This window comes from Vipera berus, assembly GCF_964194415.1.
Source record: "Vipera berus genome assembly, chromosome: 1".
NCBI classification, from domain to species: domain Eukaryota; kingdom Metazoa; phylum Chordata; class Lepidosauria; order Squamata; family Viperidae; genus Vipera; species Vipera berus.
In genome coordinates this window covers 332376670-332398739 of record NC_138202.1, presented here as the reverse complement: position 1 = coordinate 332398739, position 22070 = coordinate 332376670, and positions in this window count along the sequence as shown.

The window sequence follows — 22070 nt, the reverse complement described above, 5'->3', positions numbered from 1 at the left end:
AACTTGTGTTGCTTTCAGAAAATAACTTAATGCTGAGTGATTGCATGACATGTGAGCAAAACCAAAATAAGACAAACATGAGTCATTCTCCACCTCGCAGCTCCATCAGAAACCACTTAAGACACCAAGTGCTGCCAAATGTATGGCTGTTATTTTATATTGGTTAAAGAGAATAATATTTTTAATAAGAGTTGGGGGAAGAAGGTGAATTACTATAATCAGTCATGATTTGCACATGTATGCACACAAGGTAAATTTTGCCCACTGCATAACAATTTGCTGAGTATGAATGGCTATAGGCACTAAGTAGGCTATTCATATTTTATTTTTGCAAATAATACTCTTAACACAGATTTTCTTTCCCATACTCATAGTAAGCTTGAAAAGTGATACTGGATGAGTTGTACAGAATGACAGCTGGCCTCTAAGCAAACATTTAAAACAAAATCATGGTGCAAGGATTCCTTTCTATTTATTTGGTGCTCAATACATGCATAGCCATTGACAAACACTGCAGAGAACATAGGATTCTACCATCAGATTTCATATTCAAGGGAGTCAAAAATAGAAAGCATTAAATAAACAACACCTCACCCAACTTCCAACTTGCCTGTAAAATCCCTGCCCCTCCCCCAGTTTCTAAATACCTGTCTAGCTCCCGCTTCCTGCTTCCTCCTCAGCTGATGCTCACTTCCTGTTTCTTTCCCTCAGCCTTATCCAAGAGTAGGGAGAATACAGTAGGGAGAAATGAAACTTGGAAACCTGGCTTCCAAGACTTACATTTCTTCATTTGCTAGTTTGTTTGTTTATTCTCTTTCTCATCTGTACCAATGATTCCCCAACTCCCCAAGATTAACTGAAAAACAAGAAAGCAAAGAGCGGAAGAGCCAAAGCTTGAAATGCAGCAGTGGAACACACACCTAAAACCTTACCTGATCAAAAGGACTTAGCTCTCTCTCTTTTCTTCTACTAACAATATTAACTCAGTTACTGGGCTGAAGGAAAACTGTTGCTCTTCCTTCTACTAGCAAAGGAAACCACTGCCTTTGGAAGACTGACTGTACTCCCCCACTCTCCGTTCCCTTGAAATAAGATAAGGACAAGGTAGAAAGAATTGTGATCTTTTTCAGTGATTATAACAAGAGAGCTGGTATCCAATGTTTACTTTGATCTTCCTTCCCGGTTCTTTTTTTTTCCTTTTTTTCTTGCTGTGCCTAAATGTTTATAATCTTGTAATTAGACATTCCTTTTTAAGAGATGACAATTATTTTCTCTTCCTTGATGAATATGCATGCAGGAATGCAGGAGCCAAGTCGCACGTATAGTCTGTATGATCTGAAGTTGAAACCATTCTCTAGGAAATGCTGCATGGGCAGGTTTAATAATAATCTGGCAGGTTTAATAATAATCTTATTTCAACTATTAGTCAAAGCTACCAGCATCCTTAAAGTGACCTGCCTATACTCTAGGACCCTTGTTTCTTTATGCAAAATTTGGATGTGGATTTATCTTTGTTTAGAAAATGCCCTACTCAGACTTGCTAGGAAGACCCATTAGCAGTATTAATTGACAAAGCTATCTGAATCCTAAGGGTATGCCTTTGATCTTCTCTCCAGAAAGATGCATTTTTCTTTTTGGGGGGGAATTATATTTTCTGGAGAGGGAAGGATCAAAGGACACATTTAGAATACAGATGGCTTGAATAGTCCCAGCGTTCAAATGCCGAGGCCATGCTAAACTCACTTAAATATTTCTCCACTGAGGTCAGGGGCTCTGTTGGTTGGCCAGAATTAAATATCTGAGTGAAACATGTATCAGATGTTTAATTGCCTTGAAAGATTAGCAAAGCTTTCCACAAGCTGGAGCCCTCCAGATACGTTAGACTACATTTCCTATACTCCTTAGAAAGAATTTCTTTAATTTGTTGGGTGAAGACTGAAGGAATTTGTAGCCTGCCATTTTTGGAAGATCTAGACCAGGGAAGCTGGACTAGATGTTAGAATGGACTCTGATTATATGCAAAAACATAATAAACTTTCAAACTTCATAGAATTATTCAATGAGTCTGGGAATTAGTGGGTCTTTTGCATATATTTTTTCTTGAACTAATTAGTCATTTGACCAATAGAGCCTTCATTATGAATGAAGAACAAAGTTCCCGTATCCTAGTGTACTCAATTTTGAAGATAAATTTACCTACTGCCCATTATTGATGTGCTCTTACAATATTTTCTCAAACTTAATAAATACCTGGAGTGTGGAAAACTTGACTTACTGTACATTTGCAAACTTCATGTTCCACAATGAGAATTTAAAGTTAACAGAAGAATTAGCTCAGAGTGAATCAGACAATATTGATTAATTACACTGCTTCAGAATCCCATTTTTCCTGCAGAGACTTTGAGGCAAACTGAGATCGCTGCTTCCTCATTTTACAATTTATGATTCAGTGAGGTGAATTTGTGTAATGTCTTCTGTTCACCACACTGAAAATGCATTGATTTTGTTCTAGCATAACCAACTGTAAAAATAAAATAAAAATAAAAATCTTCCTTTAGCTATTCTGAAATTCAATTTCCACAGTGAGGTAACTGTCTTCCTCAAGTGGTGGATCACAAATACCATCACTCCTATCAGCCTGGCTAGAGATGACAGGGTTAATATTCCAACACATCTGGAGGACATCAGTTCAATCAACATTGTTGGGGAGGCTGATCTTCATCCCTTCCTGTCATATTTAAACAAGGTCAAAGCCTAGTATCATTTCTGTAATTTCTTCTGCTGTGTCAGTGAATCTATATGGTCAGGTATGTGAAGCTGGCTGGCTCCATTCTCAGAAATGGTCTAGGGTCCCTGTTATGTGAGAAGAGGCATTTCTCTCCCCACCCATTTGAATTCAGCCTCCCAAACTATTCATATCAATTGCCTTTATTTTTAAGGATAGCCGGGAAATGTTTCTCAGCCTTGAACTAAGAAGTTCTGGCAGTCCTGGAAAGAGCTGGAGGATACAATTCCACATACGGAGGTCCTTGAAATGATCTCTCTGCTCTTAGCAACTGGAGGATTAGATTTTTTTCAGAAAAGAAAAGGCAAGGGCAGCCAGAAGAGAGGAAGAAATTAGAAGTGGGAGAAAGAGGGAAGAAAAGCCAGAGAAAGAAAAATGAAAGAAAAGGTAGGGAACTATATTACCAATATGCATTGAAAGAGAAAATGTGCAGAATGGGTTTAGGGATATATATTTCCTGTACTGAGCACTGAGAGAAATATCAGTGAAAAGAAACCACCTATATAATGTGAAAGAAAAACTGAACAAAACAGGATTAGAGTTTCTGTATTTATTCTAAATGAACAGTGCAGAAGGAGTTGCATATGAGTCTGGCCTGACTCCACCAATGCAGACTCAGATGAAGTTGAATCCCAGGCAACCCCCACAGATGGTCGAGGTGTTCCTTTTTCAATCTATCGGGAGAAACATCCATCTGTTTTGCACTAAAGTAAGCAGTTTTGAATGTGGCTCCATTGACTCAAATAGGGGTTGTTCCTGAGAAAAACATGATTCAAAGTTGTATGTAGAGTCTGGAAATGCTTTTCATCACAAACTTGAGCTAGTTTCTGATAACTTGGCTAATACAAAACAGTGAATAGAGGGATCCATTGAGAATCCAGGGATGGGTGATGTATCAGCTGAAGAAGTGCTCCATTTTGTTCTACCTGCTGTCTCTTTAGGTAGATTTTTCTGCAAAACCGCACTGAAATTAAGGGTGCCTAAGAGTGTGCTTAGCACAAGTGCGTTTGAACACCTAGTTTATATTTTTAGAGGATTTGAATTTGAACTTTTCATCCTTTGATACTGATTTTTTCCCCCTGATGTAAGGGCAGATTGCAAATTCATCTTACATGCTTACCTGGAAGTAAGTCTCCCAGACCTTAGTAGGATTTCTGACAAGCAGCATCCTAAATTGCACTCTTAGGAGTAAACAGATCTCATTATTAACCTAAAATGTCTTGCATTCACTGCAACACAGTTACTCTTCAAAACTTCACATTGCTACAGCCAGCTCATAAAGAACTATAATTTATATCAAAACTAATGGGGTGTGCTATAAGCTGTACAGCAAAGCAGTAAGCTATTCACTACTAAGATGAACAAAGGGTTTTAGTTATTTTATTACTGAAATGTTGTCTTGTAAAGGACTTCTGTTTAAAAAGAGGTGTATAAACCCAGTGAAGAAATAGAAACTAATAAAAGAAGACCAACAAGGAGAGATCGCAATGCCTTCTTGGTCTTTGGGGCTGAAAAAATGTTGGCAAACGGTACAGCTTTAGCTTCTGTGCCCTAAAATGTGTCAGTGTCTTTAATGGGGTTTATTGTTACATAACTATGGATATGACTGAGCTTTAAGTTTGTTGACTTGAAACCAATGAAGAGAAGCTCTAGAGAAGAAAGGCATTTATCCCCTCCCCTCTTTATAAGGTGGTTGTAGTTGAAACTTCAGCTCAAAAATAGGGGAGCAAAAACCACAGATAGTCAAACATGCAACATTTTCTACAACAATTAGTTCGGTTAGTAAAGACAACTATTTTTGATCATGGAAGGGAATGTGTCCAAGTGAAGATCCCAGTTAATCGGATGATTAATAAAACTAAATGCAATGGAAGTGTGTGTGTGTGGGGGGGAATGCTGCGCGACCTCCATGGACTCCCTTCTTATAGTAGACAACTCATTCCGGCTGGGTGTAAATGGCACGCTGGGAAGTGCCTGATGGCTGGAGGCCTGATTGCACCACCCTAAGCATTACTCCGCGCAACTCAATCCTAAACCTTCTCCAGATCGGATCCCCTCGGGGATTTAGAGCGCGACCTAGTAAAGCCTCCGATACCACCGCCACTTCTTCGCTAGTAAGCCCACCCGCGACCTATGCTGTAGTCTGAGGACCACTCAGATTTACCACCTAATTTTCTGACTTGAACTTAAGTCCCGTGGAGGGCAAGCGGCTTCGCTTCCGATTCCGTGGGCAGCAATTCAAAGGGAACAAGCCGACTCTGAGTGAAGAGAGGCAGAAACCACGGACCAACTTCCAAGCCGGATCCTATGCCTGTTTATTCGACGGCAGGAAGCCTTGAGGCAGGAAAAAAAATGTCAGGGGGAGCGAGGAGAAGGAGCAAAGGCGATCTCCGGCTGAACGAGCGTGTCCCACGCTTTAGATTTTGGAAAGGAGTAACAGAATAGTTCCCTTTATAATTGAAGGGGAAGAAGAGCAGGTTTTAATTTTTTTTGGGGGGGGAGGAAGCTGCGTGGCTTTCAATAACACCTGATCGGAAGTCTTCCAACTCTCTTTTCCTCCTTTTTTACCCTTCGAGCAAGAAATCGGTTTCGCTCCTAAAGGGTCTCGACGTATCCTGCTTCTCTTTGCCCTTCTTGAGTGAATATTTTGGCGATATATGCAAAGTTTCATGCCTAGCCCCTCTGTGCGCGGAATAACATTGGCAGAGGCCGTCTTCTCTTTCAAAGGCAACAAGCCGCGTTAAAGCATCTGAAACGTTCACACCGGTTAAATCGTGTCAACAAGCCGGGAGCGGGGAGAAGCCGGAGCAGCGGAAAGAGGCCTAACGCGAACCTGGATTTGAATGGTGGGGTCGCCCTGCCTTTTCATATTTATAGAGAATGTATTTTATTATATACAGAGGGGAAGAAAGATGAAACGTAGCTTCCATTATATACATCCTTTTTTTCCCAAGGGAGAAAATCCTCCCCACGGTACTAAATCACGACCACCACCACCCGCCGTTGATCCCGGAGAGAGGGACATAAGTTCGCTTTTAAGATTGCGCACGTCTTGCCTGCCTTCGCTTGGGAAGAAACCGAGTTCCCGCGGTTGTTTCCAGCAGGTCCGGCTTCCCGAAGAAACAGTGCAAGCGGCTTTTCCCGCGTTCTCAACAGTCTCCTCTTGTCTCCTTGGAAGGCAGAGAACTCTGTTAAACGTTCCAAATTAGGATTCATTCTCTTTCTTTCTTTCTTCTTTCTTTCTTTCTTTCTTTCTTTCTTTCTTTCTTTCTTTCTTTCTTTCTTTCTTTCTTTCTTTCTTTCTTTCTTTCTTTCTTTCTCTTTCTTTCTTTCTTTCTTTCTTTCTTTCTTTCTTTCTTTCTTTCTTTCCTCTCTTTCTTTCCTCTCTTTCTCTCTCTCTCTCGTTAATTCTTTTTTTATTGAAAAGTTTTATAAAGGTTACAATGTTATCCCATCCCCAACCCCCCCAACCCCCCCTCCCCCTCTTCCCAAAGCTGGTTACAGGATTACAAATATATAGTAATCATAATCTAGCTAACATTGATCGACTATATAAATAACCAAATACATAATACACTTTAACCCGCCTATAACATAATTACAAACACACTAAAATATCCAACTTATAAAAAAATTAAATTATAACAATCTAAAATTTACTCATAAGCTAAATGGAACTTTTTAGTCCCATATTTTTTCTGAATATAATCTATCCATCTTCTCCAAACCGAAATGTATCTTTCTTGTGAATGATCCTTCAAGTAAGCAGAAATCTTAGCCATTTCTGCTAAATTTGACACTTTAAGCGTCCACTCCTCTATAGTAGGCAGACAGTCCTTCTTCCAATATTGCCCTACCTCTCGTTAATTCTTTTTCCTGTCAGAATTTCACTCCTTTCGAATGCCGGTGGGGGTGTGAGAGACGTGTTTCCACATCTTTTTCGTACAAGCAATCAAATATTCTTTCCGTTATTACAAGACCTTTTTAAAACACCTTGCCACCATGGACCAGATGTAGAATATTATTTCTTTCCTGATGCTTTTTTTTTTTTTTAAAAAAAAATCTTATTAAAAAAGAAGAAGAGGTCTGCTAGAAGATATAATTTTTAAAAAGAAATTGTAAAGGAAGTTTTGCATTGGGGAAGAACAAAAGGATTTTGTATTGGTTTCTTATTATACTGAAATATAAAACATAGAATAAATGTTTTATATATGTGCCTAGAAACTACCAAGTGTCTTTAATTGAATAAAAGATATATCTAAATGTAAGAACAAACATGAAACTGTTTATTTTTTTTTATCGAGCGACAGCTAATAATCTTTTTTTCCATATCAGAAAATGTATATTCTTATAGAAGTAAAACATACATAGTGGTTCCAAGCTCTTAAGTACCTGGGAATGAGTCCCATTGAATTCAATGGTTTTACTTTTGACATGTTTCAGAAATAAAAATACACAGTATATGATGGTTAGGATATGCATCTCTATGAGAAAACAGCCATATTGATAACATTGTTCAGTGATATGAATTCGGTTGAAGCCTAAAGTCAATTACTCGGTGGGAAGTGGGTGTTAGTTAATAATGTATGTTTAACAACAACAAAAATATTTATGTAGTGGAAATAGCTTTATAGGCTGTAATCTTATCTGCATTTTCACGACAAAATCTTTCATTTGGTCAGTGGAATTAACTTGCAAGTAATATTCAAATGGGCAGACTGGATTTAAAAAACAAACCCACAATTATACACTTTTAGAAACGCCCACCATGCATTCCTGGTGTACATGTGTATGGCTATTGTATACTTCTACGACAATCCCGCCTTTTAATTTAAGAAGAATCTGAGGGAAACAATTGCCATTTCTTCACACAGTTTAAGCACTCTTATAACTGAGAGGAAATCCACCCATTTCCCGGGTGTTAGAAGCCCTGCTCAGTTACCTTGATCAATTGCGACGCTGGGATTCGGTCGCGGTTTCGACACTTCGCTTTGTCAAGAGCCTCCTGCAAAGAAAAATATATGTAGAAAAATCCCCCTCGAATATGGGAAGCAGCACGTCGAATTAATCCGAGATTCTTTCCATTCTTCGTGGCTGTTAACAAAAGTCTGCCTCAATATCTCGGCAGACTCTCTCTCTCTCTCTCTCTCTCTCTCTGCCTGTTTATCTCAAAAAGATTGTAACACGGGGTGTTTTTTCTTCTTCACATGTTAACTTCATAAATAACAGGCACCGACCACCCCTATCACCAAGCGCGCTTTTCCACCTATTAAAAGCTTTTAAAAATATTCTGCGTGCCCCAATACTGTTACAGTAAAGGACCTCAGCCCCAAGAAACAACAGAGACATTAATTCTCTCCAATTGCAATTTCTTAAAAAAAAAAAAAACCAACCCCACCGCCCTATGTTGTAGGTAATAAATTTGCAAATGACAACAGTAAATATAAACATACGATTTCCATAGGGTCATAGGAAATGCAGCAAGTACAAAAGAAATACTTAAAAAAAAACAATTAGAAATTCTTAATTATTTCCATTTTACGTGCTGGTAAATTAAAGCTAAGGATGACTATTCTAACCCTGCCTGGATGGTCTCATATTTGAACTCAGAACTGAGACTCAAGTAGAATAACTGGATTCACCTGATTGTTTTTGCATCTTTTCCTTTGGAATGATTTTATTTATTTATTTATTTATTTATTTAATAATATTTCTATACCGCCCTTCTCCCGCAGGACTCAGGGCGGTGAACAGGGCAAGAATAAAAATACAAATTACAAAAGTTAAAACTAAATTAAATAAATGCCCACATACTAAAATAGATATTTAAAACCTAATAAATAGCCCCCGATCCCCCCATCAGGCCATCCACTACAGACAAATGTTAGTGTGTTTATGGTTGCATGTATGTGTTCACATACAAATAAACCAGTCTGATTTTTGTTTGAAGGAGTAAAATAAATAATATAGAAAAGGAATTTATGGAAAATATATTACTAAAATAGGAGAAGGAAGGAGCATTAGCTATGCTCACCAGCTTGAGTTATTTATAAAAATAATAAAGGTGGGATAAAAAAAACTTCCAAAATAATATAAATAAGTTACAAACCATACTGATCACGTGTGGAATGTTTGTATGTAATGTACAATATATCATTTATATTTAATTTTAATTTGATGAATTTCTGGATCTCAGTCCTAAATCCCTCTCTTGCAAGTAAATCCAATTTGTTTCAGAGGGAACTACTTTCGGGTAGGAAGATAATGATACTGTATACAATGAATAGATTAGTTTTGTCCAAATACAAATCATGCCATTCAGCCTAAGTTATGCACTTTTAAGAACCTTCAACTTCAAAGGAGAATTAAAAGCCGTCTAGACCACCTATGTCCTCCCATTTAAATGAATCAATTTACAAAGTCTTTTTTTACTTGGACTCCTGATGCTGAGAACATGAATTTATCAACATACAGCATCCAGAAATGAATGATACTGACACAGAGAGAATCCTGCTTAATGTGCAGGTCAGTGTTGTATGTATTTATTTATTTAGAAGTATGTCTGGGGCTCTGTACCGAGTACACTACGCAAAGACATTGCAGCCTTAAACTCTGCTCTTAAATACATCTCCATTTAGATAAGAACCTCTGGCCACATTAAGTAAAGTCCAGATACTATGCTCCTTACATAAACATACCTAATAATACTTGGCAGTTCTATCATGTTTTATAAGGGTTTCAAGCACTCGTACGCATCAACTTAGTCATCATCACGAGAAGTCATGTTGCAGTGGAAGGGAGAGCTGTGAAACTGGTGGTGCCTTGCCCAAGACCATCTCTCTGGCGCACAGCAGAGGCAAATCAGAGACCAGACATTTCCACAACTTTTCCAGTCTTGTACAACAGCTTGAGAGGAAACCCCATTAAACTCAAGGGTGCTTTGAGAAAGGTTATCTTGGAACAGCAAAAACATCTTACAACCAAAAGCAACTTAAACAGCTAATCTTTCTGTTTCATTTCACTTTTCATGTAAGTTTTTATTTAAATAAACCATGCATCAATCAATAGGCACTAAGGCAAATATTTTTTTAAAAAAACACATTATTTTAAGATATGAACTTTTAAACAGACATATTCAAATTTCAGACCAAAAAGACATTTGTATAGATGGAGGTAATCTGTTAAGAACTGCTTTGTTAATGCAAATAAAAAGAAGTATGTAAAACATTCTGATTAAAGAAAATAATAAGATGTAAAATATTTTGATTAATGATTTTACATGGCCACTGACCAACAATTCATTACTGGCAGTTGAATATTAAACTGTGTTAATAGCTATGTCTGATCTTCTTTTCCAATGGTTTTGTGTAAGCTGATACCTCATTCATGCCACATTTTTTTATCTCCACAATTTTGTGGGATAGACTAACTTGAGAAATACAGGCTAAATTTCAACAACATGTTAGATTAAATTAAAATGGGTGATTTAGATTCAGAAGCAAAAAGATGTTATAGACTGCAAGGGACCACATGACTTTTGCAATTTTTTGTTTGTTTGTTTTCAAATTAATGCTTAACCTTGTAGTTGATGGATTAAGTAGGTTGTGAAAACCTAATCATTGTCTCAACATGTCAAGTGAACCAGGAATCACACTATATGGTTATTATTTGAGCATTCTATATGATTAGAATATCAACAGCAGCATGCAGCAATCAAGATTTTTTGTGCTGTATGAACAAAGCCTATGACTGGCCCAAAATGATTATTGATTGGCAGGAGACATTACTTTGGGCCCTCAAATCTTAGCTACAGAAATTGGCTATTGCACATTGATTTGGAAATGAAATATTTGGGGTTCACTGTTGAACAGGATAGAAAAATCCACTCATTGATTGTGTTCATGTAAGTCACAAAAGTCTAAAATGAAGAGATTAGTTGAGATTAGTTGTAGGAGTCCAACTATTATTTTAAAACAAGATACATCCTGTTATGTCATGTTCAGGACATCAAGTTATGTCATATTCAGGTTTATTTATGTTAATGAGTATGACATAATAGCAAGTATTTTTGTTAACTGGGATTAATGCTTAGTACATTGTGTGGCCTCAGCCACTGCTTTTGTGCTTTTGTATGTCAGTTGTTCTACTGCTAAGTTTGTAAGCCGCCCTGAGTCTTCGGAGAAGGGCGGGATATAAATGGAATTAAAATAAAAAAAATAAAATAAATATTTGCATATGTTTTGTATTACAAAGGCTGAGTTTTGTTTCTGATTCATTATAGAAATTCAATTCACATAGGAACCTTCAATACGGGGCTAACCATCCATCATTCCCTAATTCCATGTTAGTGTGGTGTAATGGGTCATGTTTGGTAAAGGGTGCACCAGAGGTCAATGAAACATATGAATGTTTTATTCTCTATAGGTTCATTCTTTTTCTTCTTTCCTTGTCATACACATTATATAAAACTTTCCTTATCTGGTACCAACCTTTGCAAGAGGACAACCTATATCATATTCATTGATCACTCAGTACAGCAGACATGTCATTATCATAAATAGATTATATTATTCCCCAAAAAATCCTTCCCTGTTAATTCCTGCTGCCTTGATTTCCTTCTCTTTTCTTTTTTGCTTTGGTGGTGTCAAATTTTAGATTGTAAGCTCTTTGGGACAGGAAAAAGTACTGTTTTGGTACTTGTGAACTAGATATAAAGGTAAAGGTTTTCCCCCCCCCGCACATGCGTGCTAGTCATTTCCGACTCTAGGGGCTGGTGCTCATCTCCGTTTCAAAGCCGAAGAGTTTCTGCCTGACTCCAGAAGGATTCTGGGTAGCTGACAATATCAAACAAACAAGATAAAAAACACAATACATTATAAATAAACAAGATAGCTTCCATCCGAACAATGCATTCAATGTACAAAGACTCATCTAAAGTGGTGGTGGGGAAAATCTGCCCTACCCCAAGGTCTGGGAGAAATATGTACATTTCTTAACTATACACTATGTGAACACTAAGCAGTAACTTTTTGTTGTCAGGGCACAGGAAATAATAAACCACTAGAAGTATATGAATATTAGTAGTGGATAGATATATGTGAATTTTTGTCTCTTTTACTCTGCATAATTCCTTCCACAGATAATAACTTTTTCAGAAAGTGAAAATGGTGCTGGTAATTGTCTGTCTGTCTGCCCATCCATCCATCCATCCATCCATCCATCCATCCATCCATCTATCTATGTTAGATCCTGGGCTAAAGAAAAAAGAGATCTGGATTATGCAGAATGTTGGTATAGGATTGCCAGGAGATCCACTGGGTGACTTTGGATCAGGTATGACTGTCTTGAAGCAGTCATGATAGATGTTACTTTTCTCTTCCTAGCAATTTTAAATGCGGGAGTAGGCAATTCAAAGTTCACATGTGCAACATAGTCCATCCCACTTGGCATCCCTGCCATTAAAATGTTGCTCCTTCCTATTTTGATTAAAATAGCTGAAATGTTGCTTTATTTTATTTTTGTGCTTGCCTTACAGATTTTAATGTATTAATCCCAAAGGCTTTCTTTAAATTAACTGACTTTTTACTATTCACTATTATTTTCACTATTACTTTCAATAGGGAGAACAAATCCACAGTTTTATTGAGGCTGAAAGTCTGTACCTTCAGCAGGATATAAAGGTAATAATGAAATAAAGTAAAATAAATGAATATTACTATACCCAATAGATGTTATCAAACCAATTTTTCTAACTCTCATCACAAACTCTGCATCCTTTTGAAATCTGGGACAAGAACATATATTTTCTACATATGAGAAGCCAATGCATATGGACTCCTTTCTATTATGAAAAGAAGCTGTCCATATGATTGAGGAAGCAACATTTTCTTCAGCCTTTTAGCGAAAGGCTCAGAGAGTAAAAGAATTGAAACAGAAATAGGCTGATCACATAGCAAAAAGAACTGATGGCAGATGGACCAAGGTAGTCATAGAATGGATCCTGCTTGATAAAAAGTGTCCACGAAAGAGACCTAAAACAAGATGGATCAACAGCATCAGCAAATATTGTGGGCCCAATTAGCAAAAGAAAGCTCAGGACCATATTGGTTGGAAACATGTGGAAGACGCCTTCATCCTACAATAGACAATGGCTAGAATGATGATGATTCAAAGAGCACAACCACCATCCCGCTTTTATTATGTGCAACATGTTTTAAGTCACCATGCTAAAATGACAAGTATTTTTAGTGTTACCTTTTGCACAACATGCCTCCAAGACTCATACATTTAATATGCAAAATGAAATGTAATACTATAAAGGGACAACAAAATATACTAAAGGAATGCTAAAAAAATAAGCACATTTAAAGGCACTAAATAGATATTAAGGAGCTAATGAACCATCATCAGCAGCACCATCAGCGATAAAAAATGTCCGTTATTTGGTAAAAGGTCAAGGGAAGGAATTCCAGGGTCTGGACAGTGCTGCAGAAAAAAAATCCTTTGCAGCATGGATCCAGTTATTTGGACTTTAGAGAAAGAAAGGAAAATTGTGAGCTCCTCTGCTAAAGACTTCAACTGATGGTTTATGCCCAAATGAAAGCAGGTAGCTTTTATAGGATGTTGAATTAAGCTCTTTTATCAGCTGTAACTACATAGTTTGAACCTCTCCCTCTGTACACATGCTCTTTTTAAGCAGTTGGGGTTTAAGCTGCCATTTTACACATCTTTCCTAATAACATTCTACTGAACTCTGTAGGGCATATTGCTGTGGAAATGCACACAAAGGCTACATTTAATTATTTATTACTTCAGTCTCCCACATTTGTTTCTGTAGGGCGTTTTGTCAACTGAAAGGGAATCAGTTGTAGAACATTAGAATATAGATCTTGGAGGCCCAAGTCCTATGTTTGCTTGCCTGTTATCAGCCTTAAAAGCTACATCGTAATGGGTTATTATTTTTAATATAACGACAGTGCTCTCTTATTGCCTTATTAACCTTCAAAACGTCCTGCTACAGTGACATCACATGCCCAGAGAAGTCACATAATTTTTTTTAATATAATTTTTAAAATTGAGCAACCAACATCATTCAGTTGAGTGGAATCCCCAAAGCAAGCAATCCAGGGCAAGCTGAGCAGAAAGGTGTGGGTTGCTAGCTGACCCTTGGACCTCAGAGTCAACAGAGGGGAGAGAAAATGCTATGGAGGATCTTGGAAAGGGCTTAATAGGCTAGCTCACAAATATGATTGATTGTTACATGCTGTGATGAATTGTCAGAACATTTGATTTCATGAATAAAAACAAATTGCCCCCAAAGTTCTGGCAAAATAAATTAGGAATAAAGAGAAATTTTGAGGGATGTGGGAATAACAAACATGTGGAACAAAGGGATTCAGCAGCCTGGACATAGTCCTGGGACATCTTTGATACACGAGTGCTAGGTTCTGATGTATCCTCAGCCTGAGTATTTTGGTTGGGAAGTCTGTCTGTTTCTATAAGCTCATCTGCCTCAAATAATCCAATTTTCTCCTGCTTAGAAATACCAAATTCATTAAAGTTGTGAGTAGCATGACTGATTCTGATGTACTCATTGACTAAGCACACTTTATGTTTAAACCAATCATCATGGCCAAGGCCAGCCGGAGACCAAATGGCGCCCCAGCACAAAGGGTCTTTGGTAGTTCCCTTTCCATTTGTTCATTGTTTGTATAACTTGTTTATTTAATTTCATTTGTCATCCCTTGCACAACTTTGATGTGTGCCTGATTAGTTACATGCACACTTTTGGTGATAAGGCATCAGTTTTGCACGTCTCGTGCTTCATAAAGTTAATTTTAAAAGAAAAGAAAAAGCAACAATGCCAATCTCAACAACCACAAAAAGATCTTAGTTTGGGACACTGAACAGAAAATTGAAAGCTAATGCTAATCCCACTTCCCTTAAACATGGCACATTCCAACTCCAATTATCCAGTTTTTGCTGAGAACCTTTGCTCTTACATGCAGTCCTAATGACAGAACATAATTAATTGTTCGGTTATGTTAAATTAGATGAGATATTAATGTTGAAATGAAATGCTCCTAGGGAACTCTTAGGGCTATCAGATCTGGATTGCAAAAATCCAGATAATCTTAGGAAGCAACAAAGAGGTCAAGAAAACTTTATGCAACCATCTAGTAGACATTTGGAATTTTACAGCCCAGTTTTTACAGTCCTAGAAGACTTACCCAATGAACTACTGACACATGTCAATGTGTGTCTGTTGTTGATAGAAATAGGTTTGCTTACCAGTGTAAAGGCCCATGTCACCCATCCTTCTGCATGGGTGCATATATTATTACAGATATGGATTTAGGGATCTTTCCAAGCTTTCCTGTCACACAAAATGGCCATTTTGTTTTAATGTATTTATCCATTTACTGCATTTGTAGAATGTCCTAGTCATGGGACTCTGGGCTGTGCATAACAAAGTAGGAAAAAAAAGGCAAAGAACAAATTAAAGAAAACAAGACAGAGATATCCATATCATGATGGAAGACACACAATCAGTCAGTTAGGGCCAAAGGCACAATGGAAAACAACGTGTTAAATAATTTGCATAATGTACCTCCCAGGAGGCATTTCCAAGGCTGGGGCATGGTTCTAAGGAGGCTGATACCTGACCCAAATCTGATGTACTGTTTGAAGGAGGGAGGCTTTGAAGGCACATTCAAATGTTCAGACTAGATGGACAGAAACAATTTTGACCAGATAGCTATTACTTGTTTTCTTATAGCAGCCTATGCTGCTCATTGCAAAATGGCTAATTGCCAGTTGATTCTTCTCCCTGCTTGCTGAACCAAGGCCAACTTGAAGAGATGGAGTACAGCTTTATGGGTAATGGGGTTCATATTTATAAGCCCGTGTCTTAAGGCAAAAGGTTTTCACATTTGGTGGAGTTGTAATGGAGACAAAACAGTAACATGGAAGATCTGCAAGGAACTGTTAGATGAGTTTCAAAAGTTGAAAGATGTGGCTATTCCAGAATTCCTCAAGTAACTTTCTTGAGAAATGTTGGATTACAATTTTCATCTCCTTCAACCATCATGACCAATGACATAAAACTTCAGGCGGCTAAAGGTAAAGGTAAAGGTTTCCCCACACATGTGTGCTAGTCGTTTCCAACTCTAGGGGTCGGTGCTCATCTCCATTTCAAAGCCAAAGAGCCAGGCTCCGTAGTCATGTGGCCGGCATGACTAGACACCAAAGGCACACGGAACGCTGTTACCTTCCCACCGTAGTGGTCCCTATTTTTCTACTTGCATTTTTACGTGCTTTCGAACTGCTGGGTTGGCAGAAGCTGGGATGACTAACAGGCGCTCACTCTGTTACGCAGCACTTGGGATTCGACCCACCAAACTGCCAACCATCTGATTGACAAGCTCATATTCTAATTGTGAATTTTCTCCTAACAAAAGCAATGAAATGGATACTTAGGAGCACTGGGTGATCTACAGTACCCAAAGACAATGTCTTCCATCCTGGATTCCATCACTGATGATCACATCCCCTTAATATCCTTAGGAGCTACAAGTGGCTCCTAATTTGGTTCGGACTCTTAAGGCAACTCCAGAAATGTCATTAATTAATGTGACAGATATAGAACATTAATAAATGCATATGAAATATTCAGCTTAGTTGTATGGAGGAAGCACACCAATTTTAGAATTATATTTAATTAAATTATATTCAAGATAGTTTTTCTTCTGCCACATCTACTTTTTGGATCAAAATGTTCATACTGTTCAAAGACTACATATTCTTGCCCCTGAAGATAATCTGCTACTAGAAGTGTCCTGGTGGGCACAAGGTCAAAGCTAGTGATGGGTGAGATCAGAGCAATGAATTAAGGAGGTCATCCCTCCCTTTTCTCTTTCCCTCTTTCTTTCCCCCAGGCCTACTATCACTTCTTTCTCAAGTTCTCCTTTTTTCTGCTGCCACTACCCTCTCTGGATGGGTTTGCATACAATCTAGGCTAAAAAGAGGTTGGCTTATTTGTGATTTAGTGCATTGTACTGACCCACAAAGTAAATCATGGTTTATTTAATGAGTGAATGAATATGACCCTCTCTTCCTCTTCCTCTGTCTTCCTCTCCACCTAGTCATTTGGCAAGCAATAGAGAGATTCCTCTCACTAAAGTTTTTCATTGACCACTTGTGAAAGTCAATGCCACAAAGCCACTGATGACTCCAACTGAGTCATGGCACTTAAGATCTTCTTTACATTACACTGGTCGCTTAATATGGTACCTATTATAACCACTAGGTTTATTGTCCCCCTTATATTTATTATCACTTTGTTTTTTCTCTTTTCATTTTTGAATCTCTCTTCTTCCTTGACCCAAACTGACCATCTGGAATGTTGCTAAACAAAGAAATAGGCTCCAGTGCTAAGAATGTCATTGGGTTCATATGAACCCTAAACAATAGTAGCTGGGTGCCAGGCAGCAAGTCAGAGAGGAGAGTGTCCAACTACCCAGAGAAAAAGAAAAAGGTAATGCCAGAAGGCCAGCTCCTGATAAGGGTCTGTTTTGCCTGTAAGGATGGGTATCTTTCGCCTGGTGTTTTTTTAATGTTGTGTCTGCCTGTGAAAGTATCTCACCAAATTGTTTTGGAGTTGTCTTTGATATAGATATGGGATTTTTGCATCCTTGAAAATGGCTTTCTTGCAGCTGGCACTTTGCAATCAGTAGGCAAACCTCCTCATGGCAGCCATTTTTTGAGACGTTTTTGACAATTTCCCAACATTTTAAAGATATCCTTTGGCTCAGAATAATTGCAGTCCCACATACCGACTCTTCTCTAAATGTCATCTAAAATCTGACCTCCACCATTTTGCCTGTTACCTCCTGCTTTGTAGCAGTGAGTTCCAGAAGTTGTTTATAGCTCGGATCCAAATTTTATAGTATTTCTGTTCTATGAACAGAGTTTGCATAACACTTCAGTTGGTTGATTAATTTATTAAACATATTTTGAGCATTTACATGATTCCCATCAGCCCAGTTATGGTGGCCAAGGATCAAGAATGGTGAAAATTTACTGTAGTCAAAAATATCTGAAGAACATCAAATTGGGACCTCATTTTATTTATTAACATGACTAGCATAAAGATAGAGATTTTAATTAGGAGATAACTGGAGGAGGAATTACATCTGCTTCCATAAAGAGAAAGCTACAAGCAATGCATCAAATTTAACTCATTGTACAGACTCACCATAAATGTTATACATTGCCTGCTAGGTAAACACTACTTTTTAAAACTAACCAAATGTAGTATTCTGTGTGAGTACTGGTAGCGTTTTTGTTTCTTTTGTTTTAACACCATGTTCTGTGAACATAACCTGGATCCTGATTGATTGTCCTGCAAAATGTAAATGCTCAAAATATGTTTAATAAATTAATCAACCAACTGAAGTGTTATGCAAACTCTGTTCATAGAACAGAAATACTATAAAATTTGGATCCGAGCTATAAACAACTTCTGGAACTCACTGCTACAAAGCAGGAGGTAACAGGCAAAATGGTGGAGGTCAGATTTTAGATGACATTTAGAGAAGAGTCGGTATGTGGGACTGCAATTATTCTGAGCCAAAGGATATCTTTAAAATGTTGGGAAATTGTCAAAAACGTCTCAAAAAATGGCTGCCATGAGGAGGTTTGCCTACTGATTGCAAAGTGCCAGCTGCAAGAAAGCCATTTTCAAGGATGCAAAAATCCCATATCTATATCAAAGACAATTCCAAAACAATTTGGTGAGATACTTTCACAGGCAGACACAACATTAATCATAATTAAAAATGGAAGACACCAGGCTGGAGATGAATTAGAAGCTCTCTAACCAAGCTGCCCTTCCAGAGATGGCCTCCATCCAGAAGCGGAGATAAACCATACCAACCAAACTTATCTGATTGACTCAAGGAAGAGAGACCAAGGTCTATTCTTCAAGGATAGCTAGTGTAGGTAGTATTGCAGCACAGAACAACTAAATTGAGCTGACTTTGGGAGTTCTATGTTCAGCTTCCCCGTCATGTAACTTAGTGATTGAATTCTCAGTGTAATATCCTGTAAAACCAAATTAATAAAATATGCTGACATACCGTATGCCATATATGCACCATGGTTTATATTCGATGGTTGAACGAAATTAGCCTACTTCACTTCTCAGAATATGCTGGACCTCAAAATTATCAATTCCATTTCAGCCCAGTGTGACCCATTGTATGAATGTGATTAGTGAGTGAATCTGAGCCAGCAGAGAGTTTCCATGAATAGATGAGTTTCCTTCCTTCTTAAGTTCACCTTCCCATTCACAAATGGGAGAATGCAAATGGAGAGAAAGCAGAGCTGGGGGAATGAGGGGACAGAATGCTTTCAATTTTTTTTTCTGACATAAGGAAAGCAATTACCAAAGGGAATTCACAACGTTGGCTTGCAGCTGAGAAGGTGCAACTTCAAATTCCCCCACCTAGCCTTCAACCCCGCTACTTGATTCTCAACTCAGTAGTCATTTCTTGTGGTAGTAAATATTATTTTGGGGGAAGGTAGGGATTGCAGCCACCAAACCAATACTGCAAAGGGGACTGGATCATATCACACTTCTGGCTGGATCAGGATTTTCACAGGGGAGAAGGGGATTTTTGTTTTGGTGACCATTAAACCTATTTTACACCATATATTCTGGTTTTTAAATGTTTCTGACCTCAGAATAGTGGAAGCTGGTTTAGGCAGTTGGAAAATGAGGAGGCTGTACAAAAAAAAAGTTCAGGAGCTGCTTCATAGGGTTGCAGAAGGAATTAAAGGAGAGGGAAGTTGTGGATAGGCTGCTTTCAGAGCTTTGAAGGAAAACCTGAAACATAAAAAGAAGAAAACTCACTAACTTAAAGGGCCCCTGTATGTTATATCATCCAATCTCACTCCTCCTCTTTGATGTAACATTTCCAAAACCGGCTATCGCTGCTATCCTGTCAGTGTGAAAACTCCAGCAAGAGAGAATTGACCACATTGCCTTGTTAAACTGGACACATCACGAAATTCCTGTTCTGAAGTTTCTCAGAACACTTCACCTAAATTTACTTTCCTTCCTTTAAATCCAGCAGTTCTGTATGTCCAAATACATTCGCAAAATGGAGTTCGCTCCCGTGCACTTCTACCCACTTGATCGTTTGATCACATGGATGAGTTTCTCCGCAACAGTAAGTCACCTGATCAAAACCTACGCAGTGATTTGAATTGCCCCTAAGTGCAGCCCTGTTTTGTAGAGCCTGCAGCTGTCATTCTTCTAGTTGTGGACGTTCCTGCTCTTTCATCCTTCTCAGTGAAATGAATCAGAAGGGGATTCCAGACGGAAATCTGCATAGCAGCAGAACTCACTGCTAAAGATAGGTAACAACACTCCCTGACGTGGAAGCAATAAAAAGTATGCATGGGATATAATTAAGGGAAGGACCTCTCTTTCTGTAAGGGCTCCTGCTGCTCCTCTGACACGGAGCCTGCCAGACGAAACGGACTACCGAGGCCAGAGGCTGGGATACGGCACGGTGGCAGTGATGATGGCACTTGAGAAACACATCTGGAGGAAAGGAAGCTGAGGCAGAAATAGTTAAAGCCCTACTGCTGTTGTTTGGGGGCATAGGTTGAAGCTGGGCTTCGCCCACTCTGAGCTTACAGCTGCACCCAGTTGCCCACAAACGTGCTTACCTATGTTCTCTCTTTCTCGCTCTCTCCCTCCCTCTCTCTTCCCCAACATACAGTGCCTGTCTATACGTGTGTGCGTGTATGTATATGTGTATGTATACGTATATATCCCCCCCCCACAGGAATAAAGCTTGGCGCCGGCTGATGGTGCAACAGATACCCTCGTTCCCCCCCCCCCCACCCACCACCAGCTCATCCCGTCCCTCGCCACGTGGTGTGGAGAGACCAGTCACCAGGGTGGAGACAAGAAAGGAAGAGTGTAGGGAACGAGGGACGAAGCGGGGGGGTGGGGTGGGGGGGTTAGAGAAAGAGAAAAGCCAGGGAGGGAAAGCAAAGCGTCCCATCCGTGGCTGCCCAAGGCTCAGAGCGGCGTCAGCGGCGGCGTCAGCGGGAGCGAGGCGGGCCAGGCAACGCGCCACCTCATCGTGCCCGCTTCCCGGGCGTCCAGGCAGGGCTGCAGAGGAGGCGAGGCGGACTCGGCTCCGCGCCCGGGGCACCCAGGAGGCCCGGCCTGGGCGGGCGGGGGCGCTTTCCGCTCCCGGCGTCTCCGTGGCCTAGAGGTGGCGGCGGGCGTAGGCACGGGCAGCCGAGCTTTCAGCCTCAGCCTGCCAAAGCCGTCCGGGCGATTCTTTCCCTTCGTCTCGGCTGCTCCTGTTTCTCTCGACAGGCGCCCCTTCCAGGGTTCCGTCGGGGGAGGGGGGGGGCTCCGTCGAGGAAGAAGCCAAAGAAGGCGAGCGGAGACGTTTGAAGCAGGTCGGTTTGGCTCTGCGGGGCAACTCGAAGTGATTCTTGGCTCCTTTCTTTAGTTCCGGAACTCCCAACACACCTTTTCGTCACTTTCGTATTCCTTCTTTGCCCTTCCCGGCTCTTGGTGTTTGTCCGAGGTTATCGTCCGAGCAGCCCTTTCCCGGGAGAAATGTCGCAAGGCTGCTTTTTTTTTTTCCTCCCCCTCCCCCTCCAGGTCGCGAGTGGGTTTTCTTATCCGTTTCATTCCGGGCGCGCCGCGGGAGTGAAGGAAGCCCCGGTTGGAGCGAGCCTCGCAGATGTTCTTGCCCAGGTTTTCCTCTCCCGGCCGCCGGCATCGCTCCTTCCTTCACTGCTTTTCTGGGCACAGAGATCTCGAAAACAGACCCTTTATCTACCAGCATAAGAAATCCTAACGAATGTAGTTTTGTTTTGTTTTGTTTTTAAAAAGGATCGGGCGTAGCGTTCAACATCCCTTTATTTATCGAACTGGAAAAATAATACTGTAATAATACTTTCTCGATAGTTTTGGAAACCTTCCTGGCGGGAGTCCTGTAACTGTATTCCGGATTTTAGGGGTGCAAATTATTTTATTTGGTTGGAATAGCGTCAGTTGTTTTTGAAGCAGCGTTCACAATTCGATCAAAGGTAAAGAGGTTTCAAAAATTCCCTGATCTCAGTTCGATTTCTATTTGCGCTAAATTGGTAAGAAGAAATAGCGCCGAACTTCCATTGGGTATTATTATTATTATTACTCTTGTTCCTTTTCTGCCATTGATTACTTCAAGTCTGTAAGATATTTTGA